The sequence below is a fragment of the Lissotriton helveticus genome, chromosome 2_1 (genome assembly GCF_964261635.1).
Source record: "Lissotriton helveticus chromosome 2_1, aLisHel1.1, whole genome shotgun sequence".
NCBI lineage: Eukaryota > Metazoa > Chordata > Amphibia > Caudata > Salamandridae > Lissotriton > Lissotriton helveticus.
In genome coordinates, this window is record NC_136059.1 from 1,608,056,349 (window position 1) to 1,608,068,620 (window position 12,272).

Below are 12,272 nucleotides of genomic sequence, written 5' to 3' on the forward strand. Positions count from 1 at the left end.
GGTTGCTCTTACCGGCACTAGACCCTGAATGAGCGAGGGTCCCACGGGGGTAAAAGGACACTCTCTACCTGTACTGCTGGTCCCCCTGCCGCTGCGTTCTATCGCGGCTGGCGAGGACTGCATTCCCCAGGCTCCCCGGCACTCCAGCATCGGCGAACGCCGTCACATCACCTCGGCGCCCGGAGGCGCTCGAAATTCCGGCACATCCCCGCGACGCGGGAGCGAAGTCGGGCTAAGCCCGGGCAAAGGGCGGGCTCTCTGTGGCCCTCAGAGGCCTGAGGAGGCTGGGCTGGGCCATCCCCCTTAATCCATTGTACTAGGTGAGTTTGCAAGTGTTACCATCGATATGGGGAAAAGAACAACTATCAACACGGCAGAAGCTGCCGATGGGTCATTTGTGCAACAAAGTTCCATTGAAAGCATGTTGGAGAATGCCTTCAACATGGTAACCAACGAGATTGCCAACACTGAGAGGAGGATGTCAATGGGCTTAGTCACCACACTTTCTGAGTCATCTTCTTCACAAAAGGGAAACTCTGCCCCCCCACTCTCTCCTACAATTACTATCTCGAAACAACCCTTACTTCCTAGCACTCTAGATCCACTGCTAGTAGGGAACCCTACAACAGAATCCCCATTAAACTCTGTACCCCCTATGACACTTACCAATAAACCAGGACCTGAAAAAAGGAAAAGAGGGGCATCCAATCCAACGGCAAGTAAGAGGAAGCAACCACCTCGCAATAAGAGCCAACCAGCACCTCAGAGCATGTGGTCCAAAGGCAACAAAGACTCCTTAAGGAGCGGACCTAATACAAGTGTGCCTACCCCGCCAGATGACGTGATTTTAGTTTCATCACCAACGACCCTGGCAAATGAAGACTATTCCTCTGTCTGTACACAGACAGAGTCACTACTTGATAGCATCAGCCAACCTAAAACTAATGGGAATTTGATTGAAACTATTGTAGAAACTATTTTTAAACAGATGGAAAGTCAAATGATCAAGCAATTTAATATTATTTTTAAACGTTTAGACAGACTGGAAAATCTTGTTAAGAAAGAGGATGTAAAATAGAAGGGACAAATTAGTCATGATCTACTGAGGGGAGAGCGCTTATTAAAAGACATAGAGACAATTTATAAGGATAAGCCGGGTAAAGGGCCAAACATTGCTACCAACAATACAACCACATCCACTTCTGTACCCAGCTCCACCCCACAAAACAACAGCACTGCCAATACTCAATCTAACAAGAAATCACAACAAACAATAGTTATGTTAGCTGCACCCCCCAGCTCCTCCCCCGCCATCGGCACAGCCCGCGGCCCACCGAAGAATACCCCGACCCTTGTGGCGCCTAAGCCAGGGGTGTCAATAGTTACAACCACTACTGCCGCTGATAAAAGGCCGGCTGTCACACCAAGACCTGGGAAGACTATGGGACCCACTCTGCATTTACCACCGGATGCATGTCCATATGTCTTAGTACTAGCCGGCGTTCCACCACTCAAAGAAGGGCAAGGGGAGTCATGGGTTGAGCTAAACAATAAGTGTATAGATTGGCTGTGTAAACACAAAGGGGTGAGTCATGACATATCAAATGAAATCTTGTCAGCGCGCCGGGTAAGCTGGGTTGGCCCCCTATATAAGAACATTAATGGCGACTGCATTGTGGTTAACTTTCGCCATCCGGGGACAGCAAAATACATATTGAATAATAACAATATTTACCCCGGGCCACCCACTGTCATAACCCTATTTTCATTAGGCTATTTTTATAGGCCCCCTCAGAGATCATTTAATCAAGCTCCGTCACCCTACCCCCTGTTCAACAGATTCAGTCTTCTATCGGACATGAGTACATTTGAATGACCACTACCCACACCCACTCTGGTAACATCACAAAATGACCAACCGCCCGTAACTATTTTGAATGAAGGAACATCATGCTGTACCAAATCTCTGGCTCCTAGTGAACCAGAAACTTTAGTTTCATCAATGACACCTCTAACTCCTTCCCAGGGCACGCACACCCTTTCTTTTACTGACAACCTGACCATCTTGAGCTGGAACATTGCTGGTCTCCATGCCAAAACACAAATTAAAGAGTGGATAGAGTGGGTCACTAATTTCGATGTTTTAATGTTACAAGAAACATGGTGTACTAGCCCTCTATTTTTGGAAGGGTACAGTTGTTATAATCAGAATGCAGTTCCTTCAGCCATGGGCCGTCCAAGTGGGGGTCTTATCATCTGGGCTAAAATTATGGCAGGAGTTAAAACCGAACTGTTACCTGTGAATGACAAGAGTTTTCAGGTGTTGGCATACACAAGCAAGATAAAGTTATGTATTATTAATTTTTATAATAATGATTTTGTATCTTACCCTAACCCGAATTTTACAAGATTATTTGATTGTATAGATGAAATCGTGGAAGGACATAAATATGGTTATTTTGATGGCATCTGTATTGGGGGTGATTTTAACGCCCACATCCACTCCAGAATTCCTAGCTGTAAAAGAGGCATGGAGTTATTGGACCACATAATCTCTCGTGACCTACTTAACGTCATGGATGAGATGCAAAGTAAAGGGACTGAAGAACCACAGGCCACCTACGTAGGGCGAGGGTGCTCAACTACTATAGATTATGTATTTTTATCCTCGTTTTTAGGGGATCCGCTACTAAATGCCAAGGTAGTTGACGTCCCTTATAGTGATCATTACCCTATATTAATACATTTAAAATCCATCAAAAAACAGGGGATGAGGAGGGAAATTGGTGCACAAAATTTAGCAGTCTCCACAGACAAACTTAGGGTGGTCTGGAGGGGGGTTGATAACAAGGAAGTTTTGGCCCGTATTGTCAGGACATACCCCCAACTTGTGTCAGTCTGTCTCTCTACCGACAGCCCCGAACATTCGATCATAGAGGCCTTTATGGACCTCTGCAAAGTCATAAAAAATGAGATCTCGAAACCACCACGAACAACCGACAATAAACAACCACGGTGGTTCGACTCTCAATGCTCTAAAGCAAACCGCGATCTCAGGGCAGCCCTCATAATGGTCCCACGTGACCAATCTGCTGTGAGGAGACTGAGGGCTGGTTATAAAACTGCACAGAGGTGGACAGAGGAGTTATTACAAGAACACTGGGATTCCCTTGTGCGTTTTGCTACATTGAGGGACGTGACTGGATTTTGGAGTGAGGTTAAGAGCTTAAGATCACTGGGAACCAACATCACCCCGATTAATAGTAATATACCTGGGGACGAATGGGTGAAACATTTCTCGCAAATATACGAGGCCCCACTTAACACCATGGGTCCTGTCCCCCCCTTAACCCCTCTTAACATCACTATAATGGAGGTAGAAGATGCCATCTTAGCTAGCGCAGGGAATAAAGCCCCTGGCCCCGATGGTCTATCCATCGACCAAATTAAATCGGAACCAGAATTTTGGGCGCCACTACTCTGTAACATCTTTAACCACTTATCCCATACCGTCCCGCCTGTAACTTGGTCAAATAGCACTATTGTGCCCATTTTCAAAAAAGGCGACAGATTGGACCCTGCCTGTTATCGACCAATATCCTTGATCGATAACACTCTTAAGATCTTAGGCAGGGTACTTTTTAGCAGGATTAGTATTTGGGCAGAAGAAAATTCCATCTTACATCCATGCCAGCTAGGCTTTAGAAGTAATGTGGGTACAGTGGAACAGTGCCTCAATTTAAATTTAATAATGGGAAAGTACACAATTGCCAAAAAATCCCCCCTTTATTTAGGTTTTATGGATTTAAGTTCTGCATTTGATTTTGTTAACCGTTCCCGTTTATGGTCAGTTTTGTTGAATTATGGTTTAGATGACTCATTAGTTAATTTCCTGGCGCATTTGCACAAAGATCTGAGAGCCCGCGTTCGTTTGAACACCCTAGGCGAGGTATCCAGTGATATTTTAATTGGCAGGGGGGTCAGATAAGGGTGTGTCTTGGCCCCCCTACTTTTTATTCTGTACATAAATGAACTGAGCAATTGTGTGTGTAAACTGACACCTGATGTGCCGCAAGTGAATGGTAGACCACTTGCGGCTCTCCTCTACGCGGATGACGCGGTACTCATGGCCCGCACACCTAAGGGTTTACGAATTTTAATTACAGGGTTTGTTGCATTCATGGCAGATCTGGGACTTTGTACAAATTTTAATAAGTCATTTATAATGTGTTGTGGTCCAAAAAAGCATAAGATCAACAGTATTTCAATAGGGGACAATGTTTTAAAGTGCACTCACACTTTCCCATACCTAGGCTTGCTGTTTGCGGATTCTGGGTCTTGGCAACCGCACGTGGCACAAGGTAGAAACAAACTGAGCAAATCTATAAACTCTGTTATTTTTCTCCGCCAACCGCAAAGTGCTGAGGTCATTGCTTCAATGTTACATATTTACAAGACCCAATGCCTACCCACAGGAACTTATGGCGCCGAGGTATGGGGATATACTAACTGCACTATTATACAAACAGAGGAGAACCAGTTCTGCAGGAAGATTTTGGGGGGGGTCCCCTCTGCTCCTACCTACTTGTGCCACCAAGAACTCCACATTCCATATACGGAGGACTTTATAAAAGCCAGACCTGCTCTGTTTTGGCTGAAAATATGGAGGAACCACGCGGCGTCCCTAACCCGTGATATTATTAAGGACTGTTTGAAATGTGACCGGGCCATCCAGATACCATGGCTCGCTGCGGTGGAAAAAAGCCTAAGGAGTGTGGAGCAGGGTCATTTATTTACATCTCCCACCACAATAGATTGCTCACACAAGAATCTAGTAAAAAGGGCTCTATATAGCCGCTATAACTGTGAAAGAGAAAAGAAAGTTCTCATAAAACGTGCAGTCCTAAGGTACCTCTCATTTTTTATACCAAGTGAAAGGCCTCCAAAACTACCCGCAAGTTATCTGTGTAAAAAGATGAGTAGATGGAATAGGAGTATGCTGTTCCGGTTCAGGGATGGGAGCATCAAAAATGTATTATGCTTCCCAATAGGATTCAACAGGAATTTGGAGCAATTAGACTGTCCCTGTTGCCTTGGGGGCAAACAAAGCCTTCTACACTTTACACTCTTCTATGGTTTCTACGTTAAATATACCAAACATTTTTTGGTGCCTTATTTTCGTAATACTGAACAATCCGACTATGAATTAGCCTTTGTAGAGTTATTACGGTTAAACTGTGATGAGGTAATCTTTAGAGTCAGTTGCTTTCTTAAATCTGCAGTCCGCTCTAGAGCATCATTGAAATTGCCATGAAAGGTTTTGCACTGTATTTGCTGATTTGCACATTGCCTTTTTGCACAAATGATCGCTTTTTGCACACATTACAGAATTATTTTTTGTAGAGTTGCTAGTCGTAGTTTTCTGTCATATGACTCCGGTCTAGAGTGTTATTGAATTTACCCTGAAAACTTCTGTAAGGTATACTGCTGTTTTTTTACATTGCTCTGTCTTGCACAAATAATTGCTTTTTGCACACATTATAGAATTTGCTGTTTTTATAACTAAATTTTAATGTAAGTGTACTGTAATTGATTTCTCGTATGCTACACCATGACGTTAAGATTTTATGTACTTTTATGGATGTTGAATCCGAATAAAGATCATTTGACTTGACTTGACTTGACATATTTTCGTAAAGGCGTGTTCTCACAAAGCGGGCCTGTAACTTTCTATCCGTGCTATTTCTAATTATATTTGCCTATTCTACTGAAGCTCACGTCCACTTCCGTCACCCTGGGACCAGACTCCATTTTGTGCTGGCTTTCTATTCTATTATTGCAGGCAACTTAGGCCTGTATTTTAAATTTACTGATATCTGCATTGACATGAGTGGTCCTTCCTCATTTTCTGTGTTTAATATAACAATATATAGATACAATCTTGATTATTGAAGCAAAAGGAACCAATATTCATGATATATCTGAGAACATAGTTAATGTAATAAGACACTAAAGTGCTAACTGAACTAAAAAAAAAATGTCAGCTGTAAGTGCAATGCTCCTGAGCCCTAAATCCTTAGGCATGAAAGCGCATAGAACTCAGCCAGAGCTACTCATTCAGCCTGCAAGATGTCTTGCACCTGTGCTATGCTCATCTCAGCTTCAATAGTATCATTGGAGTCACATGACTCACATGCACCAATCAGGGACACTTTTCTGTGAGACTTGCTAATAAGGTCTGGACTAGTCAAGGTGCAGCGACTTGAAACTGCAAGCCAACCGCTGCACAGTTGTTTGATGAACAAGGAGAGGATAATGCACCACTACAGTACTGTTTCTTTTATGTATCTATGTTGTAGCATAATTAGTACAAGTAACCATAAAAAGCTTCACCTATCCTCGTACTTCAGAACTGTTTTTCGTGTAAGAAGTGTCTTTGTGCGTCAACAAAGTGAAAGATCATCACAATTTAGCAAGCTATAAAAAGCCAATGCCAATTATCACAACATGAGCTTCAGGATATGCACATCTGTAACTCAGCATGGTGTTTTTGTTTTGCAAGATATCATACATTTTGAGCAATATTATTGACCAGTGATGCTATCAGAATCTGCAATAGCTCATGTTCTCAGTCTTAAATGATAAATGTAGTGATAAAAAATGATATGTTTTGAAAAGGATCTGTCATCTATTCCGAGATGTCTCGGAATAGATGACGAGGATGAACAGCGTGGAGAAACCTGGCGCGTCTGTCCCCCCCTTCTTGAATCTACTGACTAATCCAAGATCGAGTTAACCTATAACGCAACACTGGGCTCAGACGATATAATCCCAAATTTGAGCCTGCAGTCAAACAAAGTTACAGCAGAACCGCAACATATGGGAACCAGACCACTGACTTTCTTCATATACAAGTGATCCGGTCACTTCTCTTCCTGGGAGCACCCATTGTGGGCACCCAGAGGCTGCTCACTCGGCCCCACCCTTCCCTGCCCCACAGTCCTGATGAAGACCCGCAGTGACCCACAAATAGGGCCGTTCTAGTGTTGAAACGTCGACGGAAAACATTTGGATCAGCTTTAGGCATTCTGTGGCATAGCCAACGGACGTGGCCCACAGTATCAACTATACAACAAAAAATTTGACTGGCCAAAATAAAAACCCCTTTCACTTTCCCCACTGTATATAAAGTCACAAATCTACCACTGCACAATACATCACTGAGCACCTGAATCTCACTATCTTCACAAACTGATGCTCCGTTTTTTGCAGTATATCTAAATTGTTTTTCAATGCAAATAGGGTATTTATTAATGCAAATAATTCATATAAAATCCTTTGATATACCCGACATGGTTTGGATTTGTTAATTTTGTTTTTTTGTTTTTTGCTTTGATTGACCTAATTGAAAAGTAATTAAGTACTGAGCAAATTATTCAGTAAATTGTGGAAGCGATCTGTTTGAACCCGACAGAACCATTGTTTATATAGCTCAACCCAGAAGTGTTCTGAGTATATGGTGTTAGAGGTCCAGTACCTATATCCAATTCAGTCTTTGAAGTAGGCAAACTTCAAAGGAAAGTGCACAAGACACTGCCTTCCCCTGCCCTGGCTCTAGGCACACTACAGGGGGTGGAGACTTTTTTGTGTGAGGACAGGTACAACCCTATTCAGGTGAAAGTGTCAACTCCTCTCACCACTCTAGCTGAGGAAGGCCATCAGCCTGGTGAACAAACACCCCAAATGTCATCCCTACCTAGAAGTGTATTAAGAGACAAGCAGAGGCACAGTTTGGTTAAAGTAAGAAACTGCCAACTTTCCAAAAGTGCCATTTTCAGACCAGAAATTTAAAAACCAACTTCACTAAAAAATGTTTTTTCTAAATTCTGAGTAAAGAGACACCAAATTCTAATTTTCTATTAGCTCCCAATTGGCAGATACACTTGTATCAGATGTTACAAGGCAGCTCCCATGCTAGCCTGTGGGAGAGATAGGCCTTGTTGTAGTTGAAAACGACTTTAGCAGTTTTTCACTACCAGGACATGTAAAACACCACAGTAAACATCCGACATTTTTAAATACGCTGCACCCTGCCCATGGGGCTACCATGGGCCTCCCTTAGGGGTGCCTTTTATGTAACAAAAGAGAAGGATTTGTCTATTCAGATTTTAACATGGAATGTTAATAGGCTACGATTAAAGGGGAGAAGGGACAAGATATTACAATACCTTAGAAACTCTCCCACACAGATTCTCATTTTACAAGATATACACCTGGTAAAGAAGGAATGTATTGAGTGATTTAAAAAACAAAGATGGGTACAACAGATAATCTGTACAGACCAGAGTGCAAACATAAGATGGGTTACAATAGTGGTGAAAAAACAATCAGAAATATGGATATCAGCTATGAGAGCGGAGAAGGGGGTAGGTGGATTTTAGCAAGCATAAAAATAATAGATAGGCTAATAACATTAGTAGGGTATTATAGTTCAAATCATGATGACTGTGAGCCACTGAAAAGCATGTTTTCAAACTTGTTAGAGTTATCAGACATGCTATTTGTGGCTGGAGACTTTAACGTGGTAATGGACCTAAAGTTAGTTAAGTCAAATAAAAGTAGAGCTCTACCTATGCCTAAATCACAAGCCTTTTTGAAAGATATGATGAACCAACATGCTCTGTGTGATCTCTGGAGAGAGAGAGTTAGAAATCTGCAGGGCACCTTATTCCGCAACAAGAAATACAGGCACAGATCAAGGATTGACTATTTTCTAGTAGATTGGAGTCTTATAGAGTCTAGCCTTGATATTGGGTATAAGGCGCCCCATCTATCAGATCATTCAGGAGTAATAATGGTAATTAAAGATACTAGTACGTTCATAGAAAAGAAGTGGACATTAAATCGTAACATACTGGCAGAGATGGAAATAGAGGAAAGTTTAAAGGTTGAAGTTAGTGATTTCATTAGGATTAATAGTGGTTCTGCTCCCAATGATATGGTCTGGGACACGCTAAAGGCATTTATTAGAGGTAAGATCACAATTGCAGCCTGCTACAGAAATAAATGTTACAGGACTGAAATCTCCTGGTTAGAGAATGCAATGGAAAATATAGAAACTGAAATAAAAAAAAACCCTAATAGAGGATGCAAGGATTTTATTGTTATCACAGAACAAGATGGAGGAAATCCCCCCAACTCTGATTAAAAAAAGATGGAATGCTAGTAAGCTAGCACACATCGAGTATGGGCAGGGAGCATGGAAGCATTTAGCTTGGAAAATCAAGAAGGACCAGAATAGGAACCAGATTAAGGAGATCAGGGAGTAGCAATCTGGGAATATTCTGAGGAGTGAGACATAGATAGAAGAGATATTTAAGGAATAATTCTGGGTTGTATGTACTGAGCGGGAGATAACTTCAGAACAGGAGATTGAGTGATGGTTAGCAGACACTATCCAACCTTTAGATGTTAGTCAGCAAAATATCTTAAACCAGGATATTGCACAGGAAGAAGTCAGTATGGCCATTCAGTCAAGCAAGGGAGGTAAAGCTGCTTGGCCAGATGGTATACCAGTGGAGCTGTATAAAAGTTTAGGGGAGATGTTAAACACATTTATCACAGGAATGATAGGAGAGATACTAGATCAAGGGGTGCAACTACCTAACTCTGGGAATGATGCTATACCCTCATTCTGAAACCAGGAAAGGATCCAGTGAGGTGCAAATCATATCGACCGATATCTCTCCGAATTTGGATTATAAAATCGTTACAAAAATCTTGGCAGAAATATTGAGTAATATAGCTGGAAATGCGATACACAAAGGTCAGAAGGGGTTTGTAAAAGGAAGGTTTCTACATGACTTAACATGTGAAATAATAGGAGCTATTGATTTGGCAACAACTTATGCAACCCCTTTAGCAATAACAACATTAGATGCTTCTAAGCCTTTCATAGGGCGAGGTGGTACTTACTTGTTCCATGTTCTGAAACTGTATGAGCTTGGAGGTAAATTCTGTAGAGCGATCCAATAATTATATCAAAACCTCTCAGCAAGAGTTTCAGTAAAGGGGAACCTATCTTCATCTTTTAAAATACTCAGAGATACAAGACAGGGCTGTCCCCTTTCCCCCCTTTTGTTTAATTTGTATATAGAACCCTTTGCACATAAACTTAGAATGACAACAAATATCCCTCCCTTTTCTCAGGGGGAATGGGAGAGAAAGGTAGCATTATATGTGGAGGATCTTATGGTTTTCTCTTTGGATCTTGAGGTAGCTATGACGGCTAATATACGGTTGGCTTTAGAATTTGGCAAGGTGTTGGGTTACCTAGTAAGCAAGGACAAAACAGAGAGTGTGGTATGGAATCAGGGAATGGAGAATAGGTTGATCAAGAAGGAAATGCAATACCTGGGGTTAAAAATTGTTCAAGATATAAATGAAGTCCCAGAAACAAATGTGACAAGATTATTAAGAGAGATTGTGAAATTAATGAAGGGATGGGCACATCTCCCCCTAACGGTTTTGAAGAGAGTTATTCTGGTTAAGATGGCGATATTGCCAAAACCAACTTTCCTATTTAATGCTATACCCCTGCACTTTAGGAACTTGTCTATGAATAAAACCCAAAAGGCATTGAATGTCTTTATTTGGGCATATAAGGGGATCAGGATCACCTGGAAAAAAATGTGGAGAAGAAGAGAGAAAGGAGGATTAACCCTACCCGATATACAATATTATGCCTAACAATCTCTATAATGCTTGCAAAAATACCAGACGGAACAGAAATGGGAACTTTGGGGCTCATTATGATGTTGGGTCATTTGCCACAGCTGCGGTGGCGCCGGGTGGAATTGGCCCCTAATATGGTGTTGGTGTCTAGCAGGCACCGCCATCCATATTAGGATGGTGTTTTGTGAAGACCTTTCCATGGCGGCTTCCCCGCCATGGAAAGGCTATCGGGGATATTCTTTGGGTGCCCTACACGGGCGCTGGGGGTTGCACTTAGGGGGGGTGCCCATGGTACCCCCTCCATTTGCATGCACAAGGTGGCAGGCACCCCACGGTGCCTGCCACCGTGTGCATGCAAATGCACATCATGTCATTTTGGCATTGCGGCAGGTGCTGCTGTACGCAGCACCTGCCGCAATGTCAAATATGCAGGATGCGACTGCCAGGGTGGCGGTCGCATCCTAATCAGGGCAGCGGGACTGCTGCATGTCTGGCGGCCAGTCCCATTTCCACTGGAATGGCGGGCAGATTAAAGTCCGCCCGCCATTCTAAGCCCCTATGTTCCTGGCAATTCTAAAAGAAAGTAAAGCAGATTGTAGTGTAGTTCTTATATTCCCAATAGGCTCTGCGCATTGGAATAACATATCCTATCGATGTGACATAGGACTGAGGTCAGTATGTCTCCATCGAATATACTAAACTTAATTGGGAGTGCCAGCTAGCTCAGAGGCCACTAGAAACTTTCTCGAATACACAAGAAGGGATTAGTTTCTGACAACCGCATAAACATGACAACTTTGTTTCCCTCGGACTGGAACAAATATCTTCAGAGTCGTGGAAACTAAAGATAACTATTTTACTCATAGTCAATCGTGCATGCTTCGTTTCTACAGAGTTGCACAGAAATAGGGAGACGGGCATTTCATTAAAAGGTGTTTATTGAACAGTCTTCTTTCTCATGCAAGAGAGGTGAACTTCTACAATCGTTAAACAGAATGCAAAGTATAATGCGTACAGCGTAAACAGTAGCACAAAGTAATACTGTAATAGCATTGTCTAGTGCTATGACATATAAAAATACATACATAAATACCACAGGCTAAAATATTCAACTGGTGCTTCTAAAATACGCCTACCCCAATGTACCTAACCTAGGTCCAGTACGAGGGAAGAAGTAAGTGTGGCCTTTAGCATAGGTTTAGTTTTTGCAAAGAATTGGCAAAGGTTTCTCTAGGTTCTAATCAGCCCCATATCTTACAATGAGAGAGGTTGGTATCTCTTTTACGAACTCGATTTCCCAACACCCCGCAAGGGGTATCAGAAACACTGGAGCCAGATTCTCGGCAGAGGAGGACAGCTTCTGATCAGTGTATCAGCTGGAGAGTCAGCTTCCTTCGGCACTTGCTGTATCAGGCTGCATCGGGCAAGTAGGTAGTCGAACTGCACCAAACGACGCCGTGCTTTGCCATAGCAATTGAAGGTATATTTATACCTTGAAGATGTTTAGGAATGCCAGCTTTGACGTGAAGTCAGGCATA